Source organism: Egretta garzetta, unplaced genomic scaffold (genome assembly GCF_000687185.1).
Source record: "Egretta garzetta isolate BGI_Z169 unplaced genomic scaffold, ASM68718v1 scaffold427, whole genome shotgun sequence".
Classification (NCBI taxonomy): domain Eukaryota; kingdom Metazoa; phylum Chordata; class Aves; order Pelecaniformes; family Ardeidae; genus Egretta; species Egretta garzetta.
This window is the reverse complement of record NW_009260345.1, coordinates 1,082,433-1,095,421: the sequence shown is the minus strand read 5'-3', so window position 1 is coordinate 1,095,421 and position 12,989 is coordinate 1,082,433.

Genomic DNA, 12,989 nt, shown 5'->3' with positions numbered 1-12,989 from the left:
TCATTTCCTAACTTGGAGATTTTGTACCTATGAGTTGGCCAAAATAAAAGGGCAGTGTTTATATAACAGATTATGCTTCTGGCTGCCTGTGGCTGCAGGAGAACCCGCTCCATGACCCAGGACGTCCCTCCCAGCTCTGTGCTCTGTAATGAAAATGGAGTTGGGATTTTTGAGCTGGGTAAATTATCACCTGCTTCCTTGTTTAGAGCGGTTTGGCCAGTTACTGCCAAGTTATTGGCCAAACTTAGTGAGAAGAGAGTTAAAAAATTATGCTGTCATCTCTGCTCTTGTCTAAACTGCAACAGAGTGAAAATTGCTTCTTTCTATTTCACATTTTTTTTTCTCCTTTTATAGTCTTTGAAGATGAGTAGCTATTTGAAAAGTTAAGAAAGACCAAGAATCTGATTTCTGTTTACACACAGGTCACAATACCCTGTACTGACAAGACAAATGGCCTTTAAAGTGGCTGTAAATGTACATGTAAAATTTACAGACAGTAAATCAGTATTTGTGTGCGCAGGGCCCGCTATTGCAATGCAGCAATAGTGTAAGTTATACGCATATGTGCACAGGATGGGGAGTTTAACGAGGCCCTTGCTAATTTTAAAGCTTCCCCCCTGACTTCCAAGTGTCTTTCTCTTCTCTTTCCTCATCAGTCCCTTTGCCCTCGATTGCTTCTATGTCCAAGAGCGTGAGTTATTCAAGGGCTGGGATAATATACCTAAAAATACAATATAGTTACAAAATAGCACATTTCCAACTGAAAGGGCATTCTTGCTGTGTTACAAGAATAGGTTATTGCAGTTTGTCTTAACCAATTCCATAACATATAGACAAACAAAGCCCACCGAAACACAGAAAGCAGGTACCCGGTGCATTGTACACTCTTATTTTACTTTTACAACTTTAGTAGGGCTTAGATGCACGTGCGTTGGCGAACAGATGAATTGTTTGAGATGTTACTCTCTTAGGAAGTCACTACAAGCTTTTAGAAGCCCTTTTCCATGGTTCACCTGCCAGAGGTGAGGCTACTGAGGGAGAGGGCTGTGGGAGGGGAAACCCAGCGATGACAGCGCACGCAAAAGGTCCCATCCCAGTCCTGGCTGGGGAATCACAGGACTGGTGCTGTACTGTCATTTCTGCTCCTTCTTTTCCAGTATTTTGCTTTTTACAACAAGGAACTTTAAAGCTGCCAAATTTAGGACTTGAATCTGGAAACACATCATAGTCCCTGTGTGTAACCATTTGGGGCATGGATCAGGCCATGTACCCTGCTGAATTAGAGCTGTCTAGCATACAGCTTTAAAATATTTATGGAAATGTCTTAAAATCGGCATAAGTAAAATGGCTTGTCAGTAAGGGCTATTGGCAGTAGTGTGAAATTAAATAGCAAAGGATTATCCAGTACTTGAGATCCTCTGGAACCCTGGGAACTTCTACCTAATTTCAAAAATTGGTTTTTTATTTTGGGTTTTCTAAAAACTTGGGCTTTCTTAAATTAAAAAAACCCAAACAACAAAACAAACATACAAATGAATTGTGGATATTAGCTGACCACTACTGCATACTTTCAGCCATAGCTCTTTTAAATACATTGGTTGTTATGAGCAACACAACACAAAGGAAAATGAGATTTCTGGTTTTAAGACTGTCTTTCTGTCATCTGTTGTAAGCTTTAAATTCGTTTAAATTTTCAAATTAGTTGAAAACTTACGCCCAACAGAATAAATAAAATGTTTGGCTTGAACCACACACACACCCCCCCCATTCATCATCACTTTTACCTGCCTTAGTATCTAGATAGCAACAAAAATAAAAAATGATTCAGTCTGTCTTCAGTACATTCATTTAATAATTATAATCATGCACTGGGCTAAAAATATTCAAAGGAAATTGAATGTGCAAGTAACAGGCCTCATGACTATGCAACAAAGTGGGAAATTTTCAAATCATGGTTTTAAAGCATGTGTGTCAGTTCACTCTTCTCTATTATCTATTTAGAAATCACTGTCATAACTCTCTTATTAATGTATGAGGTAGAAAATAAATGTATAATAATTTCAATCAACTTCATAATTTTTTAGGACATTGCTTTTAAACTCTCCATTATCCTATGCAAAATGGCAAAGTCAGTTCCACTTAATTAATTTCATATGTTATTCCAACAGCATCACAAATAGTTCATTGTTACATATCTCTCCAAATAATGAGTTCAAGACATCCTTTCCTTCACAGCACTTCATCTGCATCCTACACACTTCATATTGTGTAATTGTCTGATGAAGAAGGGAAGCAGGTAGCCCAAGGCTATTAAAAAGAAGGAGCGTCAATGAAAAAATGCTGGACACAGGTGCTACTCCCTAAGGACAATGGAATATCTGGAGGATGAATAGAAAAGGAAAAAAGATTAAACTAATCAATAGACAATTAAAAAAAACAGTTTAATTTCCCTCCCTCGTCAGGATGCTATCTGTCTCCACAAGAGTTCTCCCCCAGGGTGGGAAACTTCCTGACAGCCATGAGATTCCCATAAAAGGTGCTGGGTAAAATTAACTGAGCTCCGTGTGTGGAACACTGCACTTAGAGGATTTGCTGGAACAATGGTTAACAAATGAGCCTAACAAACCACTTATTATACTTTTAAAAAGTCTAGAGCAACTAAAAATTCACAAAAAAAGGTGTTTAAATTGGAGTCAATTGAATTTCTTGCGCACTTAAGTACGTGTTTTGCTGGACTGGCAACATAGTAATCATATGAAACGCATCTACTGAGAAACACCCCCCTTTCTTTTCAGCCTGCCAAATGTGAATAGTCCCCCCTCCCCACACACACAGTGAAGCATGTGTTCTTCTGCTGATCATCGCAGTGTAAAAGAACAGCAACTTCTTCTTCCTCTGTATATTCGGAGGGGCAGGTTGTTTGGAAGGCTGAGAAGGCAGCAGAGGTCAATCTGCTAAAATTCAATCTGCTACTTTACGTGATTTTTTTTATCCTTGACACTGATTTTCAAGGGAAGTTCCCAGGTGAAGTTCTGCCAGCTGCACCTGCAGGCTTGAGCGGTGTTCCTAATTGCAAGAGTAACATCAGCTAAACATGAAAAAAAAAGGTTAGAAATGTTTTGTAGCCCATTAAATTGCTATAATTTTTCTACTTGAAGATGAAGCCTGTATTTCAGAGTAAATAACTGTATCTCGATTAGCTGTGAGAAAGGTCATTTGCTGCAAAGCTGGGGGCGGGGGGAAGCTTCATAAAAATCTTTTTTAAATTGCATTGGAAATGTAGGCAACTAATTTAGGGTCCACCTTGAGGGTCATCCACAATTGTCGGGGTTTGGCATATTGTGTTTTCTCTGCTACATCCCATCCTGTAAAGCAAAGAGCAGAAGAGGAGCTGAGCAGTACTCTATTGCCCTGTGTGGAGCCCTTTTAGACTTGGGAACCTGCCAGGTCTGTGAATCCCCTGTGTCATTCAGAAAAAAAACCCAAACAAACCCACATCTATTAAGTAAGAGAGACTGAGACTTAACCTGTGAGCCACTGAAGTAAGACAAAGAATAAATATAAAAGAACAGTTATAAATTATATTGGCATTTCATATGGCCATCATATCTGTATATCTTCTTTATAAAATCAAGGTGAGTAATGCAGCTTCTAATGGATTTTTTAAGATCCTCTGAGTTTTTACTGTACGTTTCTTTATTCCGTTTCTCTGCAGAGAGCAGAAATATCCACCTAACTGCAGTCAGCCACCATTTAGGGACCTTTCTGTAATGGTATAATATACCTGAACTACACAGAAAAAGAAACTTTTGATAGGAGCAAACTAAAATGCAAAGCTGAAACTAGTAAACCTTTGGCAGCGTGAAACTAACAGCAGCATCATGGGTAGGCGTTATGGCAAGGCAAGGGGGAATGTGGAGGTTTTTAATTTAAAATCTCTCTCATAAAATATAGCCAAATATATATATATAAAAATATATATTTTTATATATGGGAGGGTTTTTTGTGAGCACATAAGTCAAATTTAGGCCTGCTGTCAATACACAAGAAGACCAGTGGGAGTGAGGGGCAAAATACTGACCTCTGAGAAGCCCACAGCAATATTTCCAATGGCTTCAGTGAAGGCTGGATGCTGTCTTGCAGGATTACTCATGTACTTAAAAGGTAAACCTGTGAACAAATATATACAGACTCAGAGGCTTTTGTTTTTATTTTCAGAGTGGCTGAACATTTCTGGGTACCACAGACATCAGAGGGAGCTGTAGGTGGCTCAGGGTTTCTGGAAGCAGAGTCTTTTAGCTGTGGAGTTGTCTGCTTGATCTAGGGCTACCAGGAGTCCTACCTACCCTGGGGGAGTTGAAGGGCGTTAAGCCGGGCTGGCTCCTGGTTCTGCATGTGAGATGCGATCCACTCACCAGTCCCGCAGCCTGCGCGGGGGCGCGCCCAGCCGCTGCCCTGGCACATGCTGCTGGCTACCTAGGGAAGGAAACGCAAGTGCAAAGCTGGCACTTTGGTGGTCATCAGCTCACCTCCTTACATGTAACGCCGAATAATTCAAGTGGTTCCAAAGGACTCTGAGGCCTGGGAAGTGTGGCCACGATCCAGGCATCCAGCATGGAATTTGTGCCCTTGTTGATGTGCTGGTGGCAAAGACAATGTGGCCATAACCTAGGCGTGTAAGACAGGGCAGCATTCAAAAGGGAGGGCTTTTTTTTTTAATTTGTGTATCGTGCTGTTGACTCTTGAGTCAATCATCTAGGTCATTTTAGTCTGTAAATGAATGCAGATTTATTTATCACTGAAACATGAAGATAACCACATCCGTTCATGCTGCCTTTCAGATGTGCTCTAAGAGAAGATTTCAAGGTTGTGCTTTGTTGTGGGTTTTATAGTTTCCAAGCTGTAGGATGGTCACTAAATCTCTGTCTCTCTCCCAGGCTCACCCCTGGCTCTTTGTTTTCTTATCAGCAGCGGGAGCACTGCAGGAGTATACTGCTGGTCTGCTTTTCTGAGGATCCGAAAAACCTCTGCTGCCATGAACTTGTCTGGAGGCTGAAGGCTCTGGTTATTTCACAGGTTTTTGTCTTCAGTTGTGCTAGCGTACAGCAGGTTGAAAAACAGGAAAACTGTAAAAAATTTAGAGAAACACTTCTATATTCTAGCAAGCTGGTTCTGGTTTTTCTTACCAGAAAACATTCCTTGTATTCCATCGGCTATAGGAGGTATAACAGTCGTATGCTTTTGACAACATTATCCATTGCTTTTTTTGTAACCATGTTTCTCTGTGTTCAAAGTGCTGCAGAAACACTAGGTTTTTGTTTTCCTTTTTTTTACCCAGGATCTCTGAACTGAGCAGTATTCATAACTTTTAAAACCTAGTCATACACATGTATCTGAATTAAATCAATAATACAGAGAGTAAACAATTATTCATAAACACTTTAAGTAAAGTTCTATGTCACTTTTCCCATTAGCATACAAATACCGTGCTGGAAAGCTGTCAAGATTTTTATCTCAGTGAAGCACTTACTGCTCCTCTTTAAGAAGATGAGCAATCCCATTAAGATAAAAATTCTTGTGAGCAGGAAAACAGCAAATGCAAAAAAAAAAAAAAAACAACCATGCTTTTCAATACGAATTTTTAATAAAAATGAAATTTCTAGAGTATATTGTCGTAATGAAATCAGTGGGATTAGTCAAATGGTCAAAGTTAAGCATGGGCTTATGCACATGGTTAATTAGGGTCCTGAACAAAAAAATAATTTGCAGGCTCAACTGCAGTTTATATGCCCTGTGGCTCCGGGCTGCCATGTTCTGACAGTTGTGTAAATGGCTGCACTGGTATTGACATGGCCAACATAAAAATGCAAGCTACTTCATCAAATTGTTCCAAGTGAAAGCTTGCTTCTTGTGGCAAAACTTACTAAGGTAAGAGAAAAACTGATTAGTTTCTATGCAGACATTTTGAGAGGGAGCATTTGAACTACTGTTTGTAACAAATATTGAGAGTAGAAGAAAACGGGAGTTAGGTGAGGCAGGTGATTAAAACCATGGCCAATATTTAATTAATTTGAATAGCATAAAAAATATCAAGACATGGGTTGTCAGGATTCCTGGATAAATGCATCCTGCTAGCTGTCCAAGAGTTTTATGACATTGTTGGGGTGGTTTCAGCCCTGTTAGAAACCGTCGGCAGTCTTCCTATTTCTGATAAAATCAATTTCTGTTTTTTAAAGATATTGATACATTTATGAGCAATTGATTTACTAGTGAGTCTACGAAAATCATGGTTGCAATAGAAATACAAGGTCTTTTTAGAATACAAATTAATAAAGAGCCTGGATTTTATTAAAAGGTAGGAAAATGAAGGACTGATCAAAACTGTTTTTCGTACTCTGAATTCTACAAGAAATCATTGGATGCCTTCAAGAAACAGATGCCCTATCCTCTAATTATTTATACTTGTATTTATTTGCATTTATGCGATCAGTATTGGTTTGATTTGTGGGGAAATGGGCAACAAAATTAGGCACACACACGTAAATTTTTAGAAAACACCTCTCCGCTTTATTAAAGGTATCAAAAGGATGCTTTGGGTCTCTGTTTTATTATTTTTTTTCTATAATTTCTTACTTACCATATATTTTAAACTTCTGTTAACATGTTCCCCAAATAAATATTGTATTATTTCACGTAAATTGTAAGTTTTTACAGGAACATAGAGTCACGAAATAAGCTAATTGATAATAAAAATCTCTACAGTCTTCAAGCTCTCTTCACTAATCATTTTGGGTGTTTTTTCCCTCCTGACTGAATCTCATAATAGCAGTTTGTGAAGTTGCCAAATTCTGCCCCCCTTTTAATCAATTACATACGGGTGCGTAACATTTTGCATATGAAATAACTCAGAACTTGCAGAAGAAAAAAAAAAATTAAGCCACAGGAATGGAATTCTGAGCTCAGGTCAGAGATTTCAGGAATGTCTGCCACTCATCCTTTCTTTGTAATGGGAAGAAGTCAGAAGTGAGGCCTATTTTTTTCTTTCCTCACAACATATTGGGTAACGATGCAGAGAAAGGTTCCAGATTGCAGAGATAGTCTGCGATGGTCTGAAACGAGACTTTAAGTTTAACTGAGTCCCAGAATGCAGCTGTGACACAGTAAGACTCAAACGGAAACACAAGTGAAAATATTTTCTACAGGACCACCTAAAAAGCCTGAGATCAAAGGTGTTTAGATGGCAATAAGTAGGAAATAAATCTATCATTAGTATTTCCCTGGGAATAATAAAAATCCATTAGCTTCTCTGGAGGAGTTAGGGTTAAAAGGCACGAAAGCTTCTAAGCCGGCCAAATCATTACTATGTAAACCTAAGATGACCAACTGGATAAAGAAAGCGACCAAGTCAGGTGGTTGTATTTCTAAGACCTATTTAACTTAAACATTTTTTGAGCCATGCACCCACAGTCATAAGGGTGCAGCCTGCCAGAGATTGATCCTTGTGAGATGCCAGGACCTCCTCTGCTACCCAGAGACTGGAGCCGTTAGTGATTAAGGAACCTGGAGCTGAGTTGCTGGGCAAGCAAGCAAGTAAAATTCTGTGAGAGGAAAATGTGTTGGCGTAAGAACTCAGAAATCTGAAATAGAAGGACCCCAGATGTTTGAGGAAGTTTTTAAAAAACAGTTGGGAAGCTACTTTAATGGAGATGAAAACCATAGCAAAAAAGTGCTCTAACAGAGAAATACAACGTAACAGAATAATATTTTAATGGAGACCTGCGCCATCGGTGGGCTCTTTAGGGCTGGGATGGAAGGAGAGGGTCACTGAGCTATATCCTGGGGAGCAAAGAAGCTTCTGGACTATCTGGGCTCTGCCAGAGGAGCAGATGAAGGCAGTGCACCTCGCTCACATCATCATGTAGCTAATCCCTGTGAAGAATGGTGAGCACATGCAGTTCTGCGGTTCCTATTCATAATAAACTCTTCCCATCGCAGAACTCTCCTTTACGTTTAGGACAAAGAAAACATTTTTCCACAGACTAGTGCAACTAAATAATAAAGGCCTGTTTTGGAAACAGAGTTGGTTTTGAATGGGGAAATACACTGGGCAGCTTTTTATCAGCATTCCTCTGAATGGCGGAGGTGGGATTATCCCCCTTTTCTACAGGCAAGAGTTAAGACACCAAGAAATTGTCACAGATGCTACTAATTTTGAGAGCGTAATTTGAGACACTTAACGCCACATTGTCCAGGATACTTTGTACGCAAAGGACCACATGACACTCAGAGCATCCCCCCGTTCATCTTAGCTGTGGCTCTGAATGCTCTGTATCTACAACCCGATCCTAAGCCTTCTAGAAAATGAAGATCACATCCATGTAAAGTTCTTCAGAAGCTTGTAGCAGGGATAAGGATAAATTTAGCTTAAAGGCCGGTGTTCACTTGCATTATCCATAAAAACATCTTTTCCTGCAGTTATTTTGCTCGTTCGCTGTAAGTCCCCTTAGTCTTGCAAAAACCAGGTATGAGTCCTGAATCCTTGGCTGTTTTAATGCACAATCCTGTTTTGTTCTAAGGCCACATCCATGCCAGGTGCAGAACAAAAGAGGGGGAAGGGAGGGGTTTCATGGAGAAAATAACACTCTAAATATGTTCATTTATCAATTTAGCAAAATGCCAACAGACAGGCACAAAATGAAAAGAATTAATATTGGCTTCAAAGGAAAATTTACTTCTACTATTTTCCAACTGCCTAACTTTACAAGCTTACTGATATTATAACATCAAAATTTCCAAGGTTTCCCCAAAAGTCTATCACTCAGACTACTCTTCTGCCCCGTGCATTTTCTTCCTCCCTTTTATCTCCTTTGCATCTGAGTTCAGCATCTTCTTGCTCACATGCCCAGTAGCAGAAACACAGAAAGTGTAGGAGTACGATTCCCGTCATGAAAATGAGGGCAGCCCTCACAGCAGAGCGTGGCAGCCACTCCAAGCCTTACAGCCTGTGCGTTCTCTGCATGAAAACTCTGGAGAGAGTTTAGCTGCCAAAAACCCGAACCACCACGGGTGTGAGCTGCAAGTTCCAAGACTTAGGAGCAGGCAAACTTTTTTTTTCACAAGGTCAATGAAAGAAATGCTTCTGACACAAGTAACAAATCCACTTTCACATGCCAGTCCCTATTGCAAAGCATTTATGGGCAAATGTTCCCTTTAATCCCACCTTTGGAAATCAGTGGATTTCTTTTGAAATCTTCACCCACGCACACTAAAAAAAAAAAAAAGAAACCCCATATGAATGCCTGCTCTGCAATGTTTCCCCTTTTGCAGCTGAGGTTTGATGGGGTCCTAAGCAAGGACAGAGAAACCAACAGAAGCAGGTGTTTCTACTTGCACTTCTTGGACCACAACATCTTTCTCCTCAGCTGGTCCCTCTTATCAGTAAGGTCGCCCAGCACTTCCCAATTTATTTTTTTTTTTTAATTTGTTTTTGCGTTAACAGCTTTTTCAGTTCCAGATGAAATCTTCCGTTCTAGGTGTCTGCCTCAAACTGAGTTGAGACCCGCTGGGTTAGCCATTTTCAAGAATGGGACTGAAAAAACAAGCAGTTCACAGGGTCCCTTCTGCGCTTTCGCTGAAATTCCAGAAACCTGCAGCCTGGGAACAGGAATTTCAACTTTGCTGTCAAGGAGTGGCTTTTGTGCAATATGCTCATATGCAGGCAGTCGGCACATGCTCCACAGAGAGCTCTTTCAGCTGAACTTGTAAAATCTCCAAAGATGCTTCTGCCAGGGAGCATAACTCAGTTCCCTCGCAGATCTTAGAGGTGTTAACATGGGCTTCAATTAAATATACTCTGGCCTGGAGCTGCTTGCAGGCACAGTAACTACTTCTGCCTGCTTTCATGGCTCCCCTTTCTCTTTCCCCATATGGAAGAATAGAATGTCTGATGAAAATGCAGAAAGTGGAGAGAAAAAAAAAGCAAAATGAGGGGAATGGAAATGATTCGATAGAATCAAGAATTCTGGTGAGGTGAGGACATTAAAACTGGCTGGGAATTGGAAGGGGTGCCTGGCACTGGTTGCACAAGAGGAATGTGAACCAGTTTGCTAGGCAGGATTGAAGATGGAGGTAAAAAGGAAGGAGAAAAAGTTTCTGTACCAGGAAACTGAAACTAGGATCCCGTGAAGAAAACACAAAAGATGAGGAGCTGGAGTGTAAAGGGAGAACTGTATCTTTAAGGAGCATTTGCAAAAGTTAGTTAGAAATCATTGTTGTGTGCCGCAGCTTGTGTGAGGCAATGCTGGACACTGAGTGAAGCACCCTTTCTCCAGTCTCCTTGGCTTTGACTTCTGACAGCAGACTGGCAGCCACAGGGTGGACAAGAAAAAAACTCCTTGCAGCGTAGCATAGCCTTGCAGCAACATATTTTCTAAGATCCTGCAGGTTCTTCCAATAAATTGGGTGCAGTTCTGACTGATTTATTCTTCTTTATGAAATCTAATTTATTCATCCATTGCTGGTTCCAGAACTCTTCAGCCTTCCTTTCCAAGAGATGTTCCGTGGCTGAAGCAGGCTTCTCTAGTCCGCCACAGTATAATCTTTGCAGCACGTTTACTGTACGTCTTTCTTTCCTAAAGTTAACAAGCAGCAGATCTTATTCTACGCATCCATTTACTTCCCAGTGTTTCACAATACAGGAATAAAAGGGGTGGCAGGGAATGAAAGTGGGAACCTGGTCTCGGTCTTCACCACAGCCAGCTGGGGTTTGGCCCACTGTGGCTGGAGGGCGGCAGCCTGACACCGGATGCCACTGGGAGTGGGAAGGGGGTTGCTAGGCTGGATGAAGAGTCAGGTGTGGAAAAATGGAAGTGTCTGAGGAAAGGGTTGGAACTGCATACAGCAGAGATACTGCCGCTCAGAGGAGCCCGTGACTCGGACAGCATGTGGACCTGGATGGAAAGACCAAGCCAGGAGTCCAGGAGTGGAAATAGGAATGCAAGAAAAATAAGAGTGGGATAAACTGCTGGGACTGGGAAAAATGAGGGCAATCCCAGTTGGAAGGGATAAGCAGAATCAGTCAAACATGAAAAAATGAGCAGCATGTTTTTCTTCAGCCATTAGAGTGCAATCCCCTTCTGATCCTGGAGTAAAGCGCACTGACCCCTGGGCTGGGAATACTGAGAGTCTAGGACTCTGGCTGCGATCCATGTGCAGCTGGACTGTGGTAAGCTATGACCATCTACTTAAAGATGATCTCACAATGGATCTGCAAAATGGCATTAAACTAATTAATTTAGGCTGCTCTTAATCCTGGCATTTCCTAACTTTGGTGTGCTTGACTTTGCCACATTAATAATGCTCTTTAAAGCACTCCAGAGACTACATGCCTATACTATAAGCGTATATAGCATCAGTCTCAGACAGTTATTCTGTATTTGTTTTAAAACAAAGTTAAAATATCCTCTGATTTTAAGCATGAATTTGGCTTGCATGGATCTTCCTTTCAACTCTTTCCTCTTTTATACAATTTCCTAATTGTAAAAGTGCACTATAAAGTAGATCGCTAGCTGCAATTATGATTTATAGAATAGTCCCAGGTGCCTGCACATTAATTATGACTTATTATTAATATATGCATTAAATGATCACTCATTTTATAATTACTTTGACAGGATCTAGCCCACCAGTGCTAGCTTTGAACAAAACCACACAAAGAACAGAAACCTGCTAGAAGGACTTTCAGCGTGCGTTGCTGATCCTGGACACAGTAAGCTCTGCCTTGCTCGTTAGCTTTTCTTCTCAGTCAGGAAAACGAGCCCCACAAAGCGACCTTATTCTAGGAGCTAGGGCTTTAAGGAAAATAAAATATTTTGTGACTTGTGATTAAACAGGAGAAGTGGCAAGATTGCGGATACTACAGGCGATTCCTCACGGCTGAACCTGGTTCAGCGATGCTCTGTGAATGCTCCTTCTTGTCAGAATCGCTTATCATTTGCTGGGGTTTACTTTTAAATGCAATCTTTCTTTTGCACGAGCCGTCCCCCCTAGCGCTCTCATCCATCCTGCGTGCTACACGAGCACCTCTTGTGTTCTGTCGAACCTCTCTTCACAGTCCTTCCTTCCTGACTCATTTTTGTCTCTTTCGAAATGTCTCTATTTTGGTAACTTTCACAACTTTCAGAATCTCTCCCAACTTGCTATATTAGTTATTGCTTTTTGAGGTAACGGCCACAAAAAAGGGAACACAGAAAACATGATTCCAGCTCAGTCCCCTGGTCTTTGGAAGGTCTCTTTTCTCTGGTCTTCCAACCTTTGATACCTTGTGCGGCACTGATGGCATTGTTAGGGGTTAACAAAAGTTTGTTTGCTATTATTTTATTGTCTGTGTTCAATGGACTTAAGTGCTTTTACCTGCTGTCAAGCGTTTACCTGATTGGGTTGCATTTACAGAGGACATACCCAACTTTTGCTACACTGAGACCACCCACAGACCTGTCAGTCTCCTCAGGGGGCTCTGTGCTGGCCCGGAGGAACCCTTCTGCTGATTTTAGCAGGCGCTGACCAACATTCCTTACTGTACCACAGCCACCCAACTCACACTAGCGAAAGGGTGCGACTGGGCCCTGCGTTGCGAACAGGTGGAGGTGGGGATCCCCTTTCACAGGGGGTGACAAGACCCTTTTCTCAGGGCTGCCTGGAGAGAGAGAAGCCAGCCTGTCCTAGGCCAACTGTTTTAAGAGACCATTGGGATATCCATGAAGCTGTGATCCGCTCCCTCATCATGGGGGAGCTGTGTGAACCTCTCCCCTACAGAGCAAGGCACAGGTGCTGGCGGCAGGCCACAGTCTCCCAGGAATCATAGCATCATAGAATGTTTTGGGTTGGAAGGGACCCCTAGAGGTCATCTAGTCCCACCCCCCTGCAGGAGCAGGGACACCACTAACTAGATCAGGTTGCTCAGAGCCCCGTCCAACCTGGCCTTGAATGCT